Genomic DNA, 15,152 nt, shown 5'->3' on the forward strand with positions numbered 1-15,152 from the left:
TACAGGAAGTCATTTGTCGCAGACTTTTTTTGTATTTTTTTAATTAACAACAAATCAATACAGGAAGTACATGTGGGAACACAAGTATATATAAATAATATACAAAGGACAATTGGGCTAGGGGGTACAATAGCACATTACACAAGGACCTTAAGGGACAAACATACACTTATTATTCTAACAGCTTTTTTGTTAGTAGAGTATTTAATTGTCTTAAAATACAGTTCAATTTCTTTTTGTAAGGTAAGAAAATGTCGTGTTTTGTTTGTAAATGTACATTTGTGAATATGAAATTTGTCCAAAAGAATAATGAAATGAATTACATAAAATGTTTCAGCTTATTTCTATCATAGGTAAAGAATCCAAGCAGTAATCTCTCCATGATAGTGTAAGATCTTCATAAATGTGTTCAATTATAAATCTACTGATGTCTTGCCACAGTTTTCTTACATTAATACAATGCCAAAAAAAGATGCAACACTGTTTCTGGGTGGTCATTACAAAAGGAACAATTTGAGTTGATGTTTTCCTTAAACTTCTTCATATAGTGGTTGGCAGGATAATATTTATGAATAATTTTAAAGGAAACTTCCTTCATTTTGTTAACAAGTAGGTATGTGTGTGGCAACATCCAAACTTTTTTCCAACAGATATTATCAATAAATCCATTCCAATAAGGCATGACATAAGGTATAGATAGATACAACATCCTGCTGAAACAAGGTTCGTATCGCTCTGTTGTTGAATGGACCAAAAGAGAAACAAATCTTTCCTACTGATGAGTCAACCGGGTCAATGGAAGGTAGGCTCTGAGAGTCAGGTCTTGACACGTTCCTGAATAATAAAGCAACACCTGAGGGAATGACATCTAAAACAATTGCAAAATCTTTAGGTGTTACAGGGATCTTGTAAAGTGATAAGAATTCCTTATGACTAAGTAAAAGACCCTCTGCATTTACCAGTTGGCTCACCAATAGGATATTATTTCAGAACCAATATTCTAAAAACAAAGATGTATTTTATACAATATATCCCAATTATTCCATATATAATATCTGTGTGGAGAAAAATTATGCTTATAAATTAAGGACCATGACAAGAAAATCTGCCAATGAAAAGCAGAAAGTTTCACTGGAACTTTGTCAATATTATAATTGCAAACAAACATGAAGTTAAGGCCACCAAAAGTAGAGAAGACATGATGAGGAATAAAATTCCAAATAGAGTGGGTCTTCTTAGGAATTGTTCTATCCAATTGATCTTAAAAGTATTATTTAGCCTCCCGGGTGGCGCAGTGGTCTAGGGCAAAATTGCGATGCAGTGCTAGCTGCGCCACCAGAGTCTCTGGGTTCGCGCCCAGGCTCTGTCGCAGCCGGCCGCGACCGGGAGGTCCGTGGGGCGACGCACAATTGGCATAGCGTCGTCCGGGTTAGGGAGGGTTTGGCCAGTAGGGATATCCTTGTCTCATCGGCTCCAGCGACTCCTGGCGGGCCGGGCGCAGTGCGCGCTAACCGAGGGGGCCAGGTGCACGGTGTTTCCTCCGACACATTGGTGCGGCTGGCTTCCGGGTTGGAGGCGCGCTGTGTTAAGAAGCAGTGCGGCTTGGTTGGGTTGTGCTTCGGATGACGCATGGCTTTCGACCTTCGTTTCTCCCGAGCCCGTACGGGAGTTGTAGCGATGAGACAAGATCGTAATTACTAGCGATTGGATACCACGAAAATTGGGGATAAAATTAAAAAAATATATACAGTGGGGAGAACAAGTATTTGATACACTGCCGATTTTGCAGGTTTTCCTACTTACAAAGCATGTAGAGGTCTGTAATTTTTATCATAGGTACACTTCAACTATGAGAGACGGAATCTAAAACAAAAATCCAGAAAATCACATTGTATGATTTTTAAGTAATTAATTTGCATTTTATTGCATGACATAAGTATTTGATACATCAGAAAAGCAGAACTTAATATTTGGTACAGAAACCTTAGTTTGCAATTACAGAGATCATACGTTTCCTGTAGTTCTTGACCAGGTTTGCACACACTGCAGCAGGGATTTTGGCCCACTCCTCCATACAGACCTTCTCCAGATCCTTCAGGTTTCGGGGCTGTCGCTGGGCAATACGGACTTTCAGCTCCCTCCAAAGATTTTCTATTGGGTTCAGGTCTGGAGACTGGCTAGGCCACTCCAGGACCTTGAGATGCTTCTTACGGAGCCACTCCTTAGTTGCCATGGCTGTGTGCTTCGTGTCGTTGTCATGCTGGAAGACCCAGCCACGACCCATCTTCAATGCTCTTACTGAGGGAAGGAGGTTGTTGGCCAAGATCTCGCGATACATGGCCCCATCCATCCTCCCCTCAATACGGCGCAGTCGTCCTGTCCCCTTTGCAGAAAAGCATCCCCAAAGAATGATGTTTCCACCTCCATGCTTCACGGTTGGGATGGTGTTCTTGGGGTTGTACTCATACTTCTTCTTCCTCCAAACACGGCGAGTGGAGTTAGACCAAAAAGCTCTATTTTTGTCTCATCAGACCACATGACCTTCTCCCATTCCTCCTCTGGATCATCCAGATGGTCATTGGCAAACTTCAGACAGGCCTGGACATGCACTGGCTTAAGCAGGGGGACCTTGCGTGCGCTGCAGGATTTTAATCCATGACGGCGTAGTGTGTTACTAATGGTTTTCTTTGAGACTGTGGTCCCAGCTCTCTTCAGGTCATTGACCAGGTCCTGCCGTGTAGTTCTGGGCTGATCCCTCACCTTCCTCATGATCATTGATGCCCCACGAGGTGAAATCTTGCATGGAGCCCCAGACCGAGGGTGATTGACCGTCATCTTGAACCTCTTCCATTTCTAATAATTGCGCCAACAGTTGTTTCCTTCTCACCAAGCTGCTTGCCTATTGTCCTGTAGCCCATCCCAGCCTTGTGCAGGTCTACAATTTTATCCCTGATGTCCTTACACAGCTCTCTGGTCTTGGCCATTGTGGAGAGGTTGGAATCTGTTTGATTGTGTGTGGACAGGTGTCTTTTATACAGGTAACGAGTTCAAACAGGTGCAGTTAATACAGGTAATGAGTGGAGAACAGGAGGGCTTCTTAAAGAAAAACTAACAGGTCTGTGAGAGCCGGAATTCTTACTGGTTGGTAGGTGATCAAATACTTATGTCATGCAATAAAATGCAAATTAATTATTTAAAAATCATACAATGTGATTTTCTGGATTTTTGTTTTAGATTCCGTCTCTCACAGTTGAAGTGTACCTATGATAAAAATTACAGACCTCTACATGCTTTGTAAGTAGGAAAACCTGCAAAATCGGCAGTGTATCAAATACTTGTTCTCCCCACTGTATATATATTATTTAAGGTAGTAAAGTCCAGAAAATTCAGTCCACCATTCTCATAAGTGTTCATTACAACAGTTTTCTTAATGTAATGGCTACTGTTTCTCCACAGAAAGTTGAAAAGCATCTGGTCTATCTCCTTGCTTATTTTACCGTCAAGATATAAAGATAGAGCGCCATATGTTAGTCTAGAGATACCTTCAGCCTTGGTTATTAGGACTCTTCCTTTTAAAGATAAGTCCCTCTGTAGCCATTGATTTAGCTTCTTCTGGGTTTTTTTTAATAAGAGGGTTAAAATTTAGTAAGCCTCTAGACTTCTGATCCTTTGTAATGGTTATGCCTAAATATGTAAGTTCTTATTTTACTGGAATACCATAATATGAGGGTGTCACACAATCTTTGACAGCCATGAGTTCACATTTATTAATGTTAAGATATAGACCAGACACTTTGGAAAAGGATTGTATCACATTGATCGATATGGGAATTTGGTTAGCGTCTTTCAGAAAAAGTGTAGTATCGTCAGCCAGCTGGCTTATAATAATTTCTTTACCAGCTATGGAAATACCTTGTACAGGACTATTATTTAAAGAATTTGTAAGAAGTTGGGTGATTAATAAAAACAGGTACGGAGAGATAGGACAACCTTGCCTAATTCCTCTCTTTAACTCAAATCTAGGTGAGGTGCCATATTTCAATTTGATAGAGCTGGTACCATTCGTATAGAGAGTCTTAATAGCCTTACAGAAAAAAAAACAAAGCCAAGTCTCTCAAGGGAGTGGAAGAGGAATTTAGCTTTTCATGTTTGGTCATCTGTAATAACACCATCAATGTTTAACTTATGGATAGTGTTATTTGTAAAGTGAAATTTCTCAAGTCTAAAGAAATAGGATGAATTCTGTTCTCCCTCCTCAATGAATTTTTTCTAGATCTAATAAAGGCTCCTGCTTTTAATCTGTATATATTATCCAGTTTATTTTGTAACTCAATCAGTTCCATCTTCTCCTCCCCCGAGAGGACGGTTGGGGACCTCTGAGAAAGGGAAGTTATCTTAATGATCACCTTTTCCTCCTCATTTCTTCTGGTCTTAGCAAGATTACTACCATATTTTCTAAGGTATTTGGACACCTCAAATTTAAAGAGCTCCCTGTTCTTGCAATAATATTTTTCTTCACAAGCCCTTTCCCAAAAGTGTGAAAGCAGATCTTTAACCTCAAACTTAACTATATCATTATTTAATAAACTATTTAGCTTCCAGTAGGATGCTCTACCAAGGTTAGTATCAGGGGTAAATATTTTGATATCAATGTAAATGGCCCTATGGTCTGTGAAGGGAGTAGTACAACTATTTGTAGTAACACACTCACTATCAATACATTTGGATATAAGCCACAAATCTATTCTGGATTGTCTGGAACCTGTTTTGTTACTCCAAGTGAATGATCTGTTGGCCGGAAACCTCTCTCTCCATATATCAGTAAGGTCAAACTTTTCCATAAAAAGTATTAAACCCAAATTCTGATTGGTTGGCCTACCTGGGGGCCATCTATCAGTTGAATTATCTATAGTAATGTTAAAGTCCCCTCCTATCAATAATAACAAATTCGGAAATTTGGATAACCAATGAAGTATATGTTTCTCTATAGATTCAAGCAACTCATCATTCTCATGTTTGGTGTTTTACCCGTAGAAGTTTACAGTAATGAGCGTAATGTCATTGTAACTGATCACAAGACAAATAAAGTGACCAAAGGGGTCACATTCCGAGTGTAGAACATTACCACCAATGGTATTTTTCATTGTAGTGACACCAGCGGAGCGTTCAGATCCATGGGAAAGCCAAATATTGTTGCCCCACTGTGACCTCCAGAAGTTGGCATCAGCTGAAATTGAGTGAGACTCTTGAAAAAGGCAAAATCTGTTCGAAATTGTTTAGCAAATAAAAATAAGGCCTTGCGCTTCACATTGTTTCGTAACCCCCTAGCATTAAGAGAAACTATAGACAAAGACAAAACAACAAAGATTATATAAAAGTATAAACTGTAGTAGGATGAGTCATAAACGTAGGAGCAGTGAACGCAAGAGATAAGGAACCGAGATCTGCACCATTTAAGTCAACTTAAAGTGAAAATAGCTTATTCCATAAACTCTGAGCTAGAGTTTATCCGGCTTTTGAAATTCAACTCAACATAAAATTATGTTCAAGACCAAACCAAGGGTTCTTTGTAGTAAGAGAGACTAAAACCCCTCCTTAGTGTAATCAGGAACTATTCTGAGACATAAAATATAAAATAATAATTTAAATAAAAGGGTACCTACTATTTTAAGTGCATATGAAAACTGATCATAACATTTTTTTAATAAAAAATGTTTTACATATACATGTTCCTAAGACCTCTATCATTTGGAAATAAGTATTAATAACTAAATAGAACAATAACCATGTAAAGTCAGAGCAGACCTGTATGCCCTTTAAAACAGTATCTTAGTTACTGCATACATAAAAAATAAATACAACTTCCAGTCTTCTTCGTAAGTTTGTAAACAAAATAGGCCTTCTGGTCATACAAGAACAAACTAATAAATTGAGGTACCTGAGTATTACGAAAAATAGTCATCTGGTGTTCCTTCTTTCTATGTCCTCCGGGCTGAGATGCTCGGCGAAACGCATACCATGGCTCTGAAGGAAGGCGTTCTTCCTAGCAGCTTTCCAGACAGCATCCCTGTAGTATCTGGCAGTGAAGAGGATAATGATACCCCTTGGTCTTGAATCATTTTGCTGTTGCTTCTTGCCGAGGCGATGACCAACGTCGATGGTATCACCAACTTTGTTCTTCTCTGCAGGCATAACTTCTTGGCAGATGCGGATAGCCTCCCCTCGCACATCCTCATTCTCCACCTCTGTCATGCCGTAGAGTCTCAGGTTCCATCTTCTTGTGTATTGTTCCAGATCAGTGAGACGTCTATGGTTGATATTGTTATTCTTTTCCACCTTTTCCACACTTTCTTCAACTTTGCAGACTTCATCAGCACAAAACATTTAATTTAGTCACGCTTCAGGCGACATTTTGAAATGAAAGTGAGGTTGGGGAAATCATATGACCCCGGAAGTAAGCCCAGCCAACATGTTGTTGTGTGATGGTAGCTAGTTAAGATAGTAAACTCAGCAAAAAAATAAACGTCCTCTTACTGTCAACCGCGTTTATTTTCAGCAAACTTAACATGTGTAAATATTTGTATGAACATAACAAGATTCAACAACTGAGACATAAACTGAACAAGTTCCACAGATATGTGACTAACAGAAATTGAATAATGTGTCCCTGAACAAAAGGGAGGTCAAAATCAAAAGTCACAGTCAGTATCTGGTGTGGCCACCAGCTGCATTAAGTACTGCAGTGCATCTCCTCCTCATGGACTGCTCCAGATTTGCCAGTTCTTGCTGTGAGATGTTACCCCACTCTTCCACCAAGGCACCTGCAAGTTCCCGGACATTTCTGGGGGGAATGGCCCTAGCCCTCACCCTCCGATCCAACAGGTCCTAGACGTGCTCATGGGATTGAGATCCGGGCTCTTCGCTGGCCATGGCAGAACACTGACATTCCTGTCTTGTAGGAAATCATGCACAGAACAAGCAGTATGGGTGGTGGCATTGTCATGCTGGAGGGTCTTGTCAGGATGAGCCTGCAGGAAGGGTACCACATGAGGGAGGAGGATGTCTTCCCTGTAACGCACAGTGTTAAGATTGCCTGCAATGACAGCAAGCTCAGTCCGATGATGCTGTGACACACCGCCCCAGACCATGATGGACCAAATCGATCCCGCTCCAGAGTACAGGCCTCGGTGTAACGCTCATTCCTTCGGCGATAAACACAAATCCGACCATCACCCCTGGTGAGACAAAACCGTGACTCGTCAGTGAAGAGCACTTTTTGCCAGTCCTGTCTTGTCCAGCAACGGTGGGTTTGTGCCCATAGGCGACATTGTTGCCGGTGATGTCTGGTGAGGACCTGCCTTACAACAGGCCTACAAGCCCTCAGTCCAGCCTCTCAGCCTATGAGCAGGGACCCTGGGCATCTTTCTTTTGGTGTTTTTCAGAGTCAGTAGAAAGGCCTCTTTAGTGTCCTAAGTTTTCATAACTGTGACCTTAATTGCCTACCGTCTGTAAGCTGTTAGTGTCTTAACGACCGTTCCACAGGTGCATATTCATTAATTGTTTATGGTTCAACAAGTGTAACCAATGTGAAATGGCTAGCTAGTTAGCGGTGGTGCGCGCTAATAGCCTTTCAAACGGTGACGTCACTCGCTTTGAGACCTTGAAGTAGTGGTTCCCCTTGCCCTGCAAGGGCCGCGGCTTTTGTGGAGCGATGGGTAACGATGCTTCGTGGGTGACTGTTGTTGATGTGTGCAGAGGGTCCCTGGTTCGCGCCCGGGTCGGGGCGAGGGGACGGCCATAAAGTTATACTGTTACATTGATGCTGTTGACCCGGATCACTGGTTGCTGCGGAAAAGGAGGAGGTCGAAAGGGGGGTGAATGTAACCGATGTGAAATGGCTAGCTAGTTAGCGGTGGTGCGCGCTAATAGCCTTTCAAACGGTGACGTCACTCGCTTTGAGACCTTGAAGTAGTGGTTCCCCTTGCTCTGCAAGGGCCGCGGCTTTTGTGGAGCGATGGGTAACGATGCTTCGTGGGTGTCAGTTGTTGATGTGTGCAGAGGGTCCCTGGTTCGCGCCCGGGTCGGGGCGAGGGGACGGACTAAAGTTAAACTGTTACACAAGCATGGGAAACAGTGTTTAAACCCTTCACAATGAAGATCTGTTTAGTTATTATTATTTTATTTTTTTGAAAGACAGGGTCCTGAAAAAGGGATGTTTCTTTTTTTGCTGAGTCTATGTCGTACTGCCGTGTACCTTAAGGCACCTCGTACGGTTCCCTACCGACCCACAACTCCGTTGAGAGTGGATCATCAAAATACGCAGTAATGTCGGTGTACATTTTCAGTTACAGTAACTAGCTTTTTAGCTACCATATTTAGCTAGAGCCTAAATGTCTGCTTATTGTTAGCCAACTTACTTGCATGCTACACTACAGGGCCAAAAGTATGTGAACACCTGCACGTCGAACATCTCATTCCAAAATCATGAGGATTAATATGGAGTTTGTTCCCTCCCTTTCATATATAACAGCCTCCACTCTTCTGGTAAGGCTTTCCACTAGATGTTGGAACATTGTTGCAGGGACTTGATTCCATTCAGCCACAAGTGCATTAGTGAGGTCTGGCACTGATGTTGGAGGATTAGGCCTGGCTCTCAGTCGGCGTTCAAATTCATCCCAAAGGTGTTTTGATGGGGTTGACGTCAGGGCTCTGTGCAGGCCAATAAAGTTCTTCCACATCGACCTCGCTTTGTGCACGGCGGCATTGTCATGCTGAAACAGTAAAGGGCCTTACCCAAACTGTTGCCATAAATTTGGAGACACAGAACCGTTTATGAATTGGGTGTCGACATACTCTTGGCCATGCAGTGTATGTCCAAAGCACATACTGTAACTTGGTAAATATATTCAAAAGGTTTGACATACAGTGCATTTGGAAAGTATTCAGACCCTTTCACTTTTTCCACATTTTGTTAAGTTTCAGCCTTATTCTAAAATTGATTAAATTGTTTTTTCCCCCCTCAACCTACACACAATACCCCGTAATGACAAAACAAAAACTTTATTTTTTATTTTTTTGTAAATGTATAAAAAATATATAGAAATAAACTCACATGTACATAAGTATTCAGACCCTTTACTTAGTACTTTGTTGAAGCACCTTTAGCAGCGATTACAGCCTAGTCTTCTTGGGTATAACACTACAAGCTTGGCACACCTGTTTTTGGGGAGTTTGTCCCATTCTTCTCTGCAGATCCTCTCAAGCTCTGTCAGGTTGGAGGAAGAGCATCCCTGCACAGCTATTTTCAGGTCTCTCCAGAGATCAATCGGGTTAAAGTCCAGGCCACTCAAGGACATTAAGAGACTTGTCCCGAAGCCACTCCTGCATTGTCTTGGCAGTGTGCTTAGGGTCGTTGTCCTGTTGGAAGGTGAACCTTTCCTCCAGTCTGAGGTCCTATGCGCTCTGGAGCAGGTTTTCATCAAGGATCTCTCTGTACTTTGCTCCGCTCATCTTTCCCTTGATCCTGACTAGTCTCCCAGTCCCTGTCGCTGAAAAACATCCCCACAGCATGATGCTGCCACCACCATGTTTCACCATAGGGATGTTATTGGCCAGGTGATGAGCGGTGCCTGGTTTTCTCCAGACGAGAAGCTTGGCATTCAAGCCAAAAGAGTTCAATCTTGGTTTCATCAGACCAGAGAATCTTATTTCTCATGGTCTGAGAGTCCGTTAGGTGCCTTTTGGCATACCCCAAGCGGGCTGTCATGTGCCTTTTACTGAGGAGTGGCTTCCGTCTGAAACCTCTACCATAAAGGCCTGATAGGTGGAGTGCTGAAGAGATGGTTGTCCTTCTGTGAGGTTCTTCCATCTCCACAGAGGAACTCTAGAGCTCCTCTGTCAGAGTGACCATCAGTTTCTTTGTCACCTCCCTGACCAAGGCCCTTCTCCCCCGATTGCTTAGTTTGGCCAGTCAGCCAGCTCTAGGAAGAGACTTGGTGGTTCCAAATGTCTTCCATTTAAGAATGACGGAGGACACTGTGTTCTTGGGGACCTTCAATGCTGCAGAATTTTTTTGGTACCCTTCCCCATATCTGTGCCTTGACATAATCCTGTCTCGGAGCTCTACTTACAATTCCTTCAACCTCATGTCTTTGTTTTTGCTCTGACATTACTGTCAACTGTGGGACCTTTATTTAGACAGGTGTGTGCCTTTCCAAATCATATCCAATCAATTAAATTTACCACAGGTGGACTCAAATTAAGTTGTGGAAACATCTTAAGTATGATCAATGGAAACAGGATGCACCTGAGCTCAATTTTGAGTCTCATAGCAAAGGATCTGAATACCTATGTAAATAAGGTGTTTGTTTTGTTTTTAAAAATTTGCAAAATCTTCAAACCAGTTTTGGCTTTGTCATTATGGGGTATTGTGTGTAGATTGATGAGGAAAAACATATATTGAATACATTTTAGACTAAGGCTGTAATGTAACAAAATGTGGGAAAAGGGAAGGGGTCTGAATACTTTCCGAATGCACTGTATTCACGATTTTAAATAATGTAAAACACTAGTGTGCTCTAAATGCTTTGCCGAGGGCAGCCGGATGAGGACCCTGACAGGGCTGTTTTTGTGTAGTAACGTTAGACAATTCCAGGAGGCCTCTTAGACCTATAACGTTATTGGAAGTTAAATTGAGCTGCTAGTTTAAAATGCTAATGATTACAAAATTACACTATCATTATAGTTACATTTGCTTTCCCTTTTTATAGTGCCCCTGTCAATGCTGAAAAGATAGACAGATGAGCCCACTGCGGAGTTAGTTGGTGATCCATGGTGAGTATTTCTGTAGTTCATGTTTTGTTACAGTAATGAATATTCTCAATTGTTCACATTGACTGACATTTAAAAAATGGTAAACTATTTTACACCTGCCAATCTCTGTTATATTAGGCTAATTATCCTACATTATCCCCACTTCTTTTATGTCACCAGAAAATACAAGTTCACAAATATCCTGACAGCTTATCTTCAGTTCCAACCAGGTTGCAGAGCTGCTATTCCCAAAGCATGATTACACAGAAGCCCCTGCCTACGGAAGAGCAGCTGGAGGCAGCGCGTGATGAAATAGATTGACTGGCAAAGGAGAATGACTCACTAAGTCATCGGTTTAGTTTCCAGTGTGATCCCAGGTTCATCATGTTGTACACTGGGGTAAAAGACTGACACCCTGAAAGCTGATTACCAGGCTTAGAAGACATATTTAATAGCGTGATCCCCCTGACACTCGCCAGTTCAGTTAACCAGCTGTGGTTTGTACATGCTGTACTCAACTTTCCAAGCGCTACTGTTTTTAAGAACTCTTATCTTGTGGCCCTACCCACTTCCACTATATGGGAATGAATGAATAATTGTTTATTGTAAGCATTTATCCATTTGTCTAACCCTCAATGTACAGAGGTAAGGGAAAACCCTGTATTTCTGTGATGTACAATAGATTGTAGATTCTACCTGAGAAGAATACCATGACAAATGCTTTTCAAACATGACTATTTAATTATCAAAATACATGTCTCCAGCATCAATCATTTCACAGTTCATTAAAAGTTCAAGCTTCAATCAAATAGGCTAACTTCAATTATAGACATATTTTAAGCTTCAATCATGTAACTGGAATTACAAACATTTCAAAGTCCAGTCCTGTACATCACTGAATAAACTACAACATTATTTATTATTACCATGGCACCAGGGTATCACCTTTCCACCTTCTTCTTGAGGATTTTATATGGTGGTTGGCAACCAACTTTAAGGTGCATTACCGCCACCAACTGGACTGGAGTGTGGACCAGAGACATACCTGTCCACCAACCAGTGTGATTTATTTTTTCTTTATTCCTGCACAGGGCTGGCAGGAAGTGCTCAAAAAAGTATTGGTCCAACTTAGACTTCATGTCTACCAACTTTTCATACTCTCAAGGAAATAATTGTTGCATTTCACAAAAAAAAGTATGCTCTGAGTTGGAGGCCAGCAAGGTGTATATCTCTGGCAGTTGCTTCCTATTGCAGCAAGGTTTTGCATAAGGTTCCTAGCAAACTATTTACTGGGCAATGGTGTAGGGACTGGACAATACATATTTGGCACAATCCCCTCAAGTCCTGCGGACTTTGTTGGCAGGTGCATTGCCTTTCCTCAGTGGCTTTACTTTCGATAATTTAACTGTATTTACATGTTTGGACTGCAGGCCTGACGTACGCGTCGGATGTGCCATGTTTGAGGCAAGCATGTTTAGCTTTCTGTTGGTGTTTCTGCTTTCTGTTTCATTTTAATGTAATGAGCTACGGTTTACAGTAAACCGAGGGCATGGTTGCACTGTCCCGGGCCAGCTTTGCAGTTGCATTTAGTCTCAATGATGAATGGACTTTCAGAGTAGAACTGCACCTGGGGGAAAAAAATTAAAAAATAAGTTAGTTCGACAAGTAACGTTAGACATAATATTTATTTCAACACACCATAAGGTGAGATGAAGGCAGTGGGAAGATTGACTCCTAAATGGCAGGTAATCCAAAGAAAAAAGAAGAGTAAGCGGCCGGAACGTTGCGACAAACTTCAGTGAACTATTAACAGAATATATTTACAAAATAATACATATGGGTGCAGTCAGCCTAGAACATCAGGACGAACAACTGCAATGCATTTCAACTACTAGAACCTTCCATAAGGGACACAAAGAACAGATAATGATATGGATTGTCCATACAATTCCATAATGCATTAACTTAGGCTAAATCAAAGCAGAACCCAAAACAATGCAAAAAAAGGCTACTTGCCTGAAATTAAAAACTTAAGAGGTTTGATTATTGCATAGATTTATGGATTTTCACTAGTGAGGGGTTTGAAGAAAATACTGCTTAGTATTGTAACTGCCTGGTGGGGTCAAAATTATTCAATTTGGGTCTATTATATCTATTTGAAAATAACATAAAGGGATGTAATTTAAGGGATTACATTACCATTTTATTATTCCAGATGAAAATTGGGTAAATTTGACACACAATACAGTACCTTCCATTTGTGGATCACGGTTCGTGGCATCCTAGCACACGAATAAAACACATACCTCCCAGTGATGCCAACTTAGCAATTTTGTTGCTAGATTTAGCAACTTTTCAGACTATCCTGGCAACTTTTCAAACCGCACCTAGCAACAAATTTAGCTACTTTTAAACATTTATTTGGAACTTTTTCCAACTTTTGAAAAGTGACTCAAATGCTAAAATGCACGTATTTTCCCTCTAAATGACACAAAAACGATTTTCTCTGTCACACACTCAGTCACAGCATACGTGCCTGGCTGCAAAAGTGCATTGTGAGTGACGTCAGCAGCAGGCCAGCAGCAATTTCAGTACATTGCAAATCATAGTTGGCTGACTGCAGCAGCAGTAGGACGGGTTCGACGAGCCAAACCCAATGAATATAGTTGGTCACGAATGTTTGATCTTGAACAGAACTTACAACATCAATCAACATGTCTCAATCAAAATTGTACAGCCAGAAGTACAGAAAAGAGTGGGAGTCTGTACCTGAACAAATGTCAAATCATATTATTTGCCGAGATGGCCAGTCAATTTGAGTAACGTTATTGTGTGATCTACGTAATGACGCAGTTTTACGTTATCACGCAATGACATCACAACGTCATTTAACAACTTTTAGCAACAAATCAACCTGCCTCTAGCAACTTACCCTGATAATTAGTTGGCAACACTGATACCTCCACACTTGCCATTCGAGTCGTGCATCCAAGCGCATTTCCGTTTGTTTCTAAAGTAATATTATCCTAATTTGCAGATAGAAACAGAATTACTCAATTGACACCTACTTTCCTAACTGACCCGCATCTACATGAATTATGTACGAATAATGTGAGGGCAATGTGTGACATTGCTGTCAAACGACACCTGCCTGCCTCACTCCTCCTGACTGAAACCATACTTGAACCAAGATGGCAAGCACAACAACAGGGAACATTAACTAAATACTTAGCTACAAAGGTTGTATGTAGCAATAGCTGAAAACATTCAGTAATATGGTCAAATAAGTTATGTTAAAATAACGACTTTACACCTTTTTGAACCTACAAAGTTACGTTAGCTACCTAGCTAGCTGCAAAAAAAAGTACAAATACATAATCTTACCTGGTACATCGTGAATGTAACCCTCGATCCAGTTACAGTAACCTCTTAGTTTGACTACCCTTGGGCAGACAGGGCTCCCGAGTCTAAGGCACTGCATCTCAGTGCTAGAGACGTCACTACAGACCCTGTTTCGATTAACGTTACAGACTGTATCACAACCGGTCGTGATTGGAAGTCCCATAGGGCGGCGCACAATTGTCCCAGCGTCGATAGGGTTTGGCCGGGGTTGGCCGTCATTGTAAATACGAATTTGTACTTAACTACCTTGCCGAGTAATATTAAAAAAAATAAAAATAAAGTCCAACGTCTTCATCTGCCCATGTATCGATTTAAATCCTGTGCATTGTTGTTTTGACTAGCGACTTCCGGGGGTTACACACCTCAGCCTCGCTTTCATTTCAAAATGGCGCCTGCGTGACTAAAGCGTATTACACGGGTTGTCACATGCTAAAAAAGCATTATATTTTATCTACAGAAATGTTCTAAATAACATCTTAAATACAAACCTGACTAGCATATAAAAAATGTTAGGATTGATTCCATAATCATTGTGAAGGGATCAAAAAGCGTACAGCCTATAGCCTATCACAGACCTGTGACAATGTCCCTTCTTATTTTCTCTCTGCATATGTGTGTGTGACAGACAGACAAATATAGAGAGACTTCTAGGGCTCCCGAGTGGCGCAGCGGTCTAAGGCACTGCATCTCAGTGTAAGAGGTGTCACTACAGTCCCTGGTTTGAATCCAGGTTGAATCACATCCGGCCATGATTGGGAGTCCCATAGGGCGTGCACAATTGGCCCCGGGGTAGGTTGTCGTTGTAAATAAGAATTTGTGTGACACACAGAGAGATTTTCTGTGTGTGTATTGGTTTGAAAGACAGAGAGGGTGTCAGTGTCCCCTAACTACAGCAGTGTGTGTTTGTGACAGCCCCCCCAACACACACACACATTCCT

General features: G+C 41.4%; 2 long non-coding RNA genes across 2 annotated transcripts; one reads left to right on the top strand and one right to left on the bottom strand.

Annotated features, from left to right (window-relative positions):
* The first annotated feature begins 3 nt into the window (after positions 1-3).
* On the top strand, positions 4-11,563 carry LOC139545303 (uncharacterized). The gene is made up of 3 exons (XR_011669029.1): positions 4-243; positions 10,770-10,833; positions 10,993-11,563. It is a non-coding gene; the product is annotated as an uncharacterized lncRNA (long non-coding RNA).
* LOC139545302 (uncharacterized) lies at positions 11,534-14,619 on the bottom strand. The gene is made up of 2 exons (XR_011669028.1): positions 14,197-14,619; positions 11,534-12,439 (listed from the first exon to the last, which is right to left on the bottom strand). It is a non-coding gene; the product is annotated as an uncharacterized lncRNA (long non-coding RNA).
* Positions 14,620-15,152: the final 533 nt, after the last annotated feature.

The sequence above is a fragment of the Salvelinus alpinus genome, chromosome 19, assembly GCF_045679555.1.
Source record: "Salvelinus alpinus chromosome 19, SLU_Salpinus.1, whole genome shotgun sequence".
Classification (NCBI taxonomy): domain Eukaryota; kingdom Metazoa; phylum Chordata; class Actinopteri; order Salmoniformes; family Salmonidae; genus Salvelinus; species Salvelinus alpinus.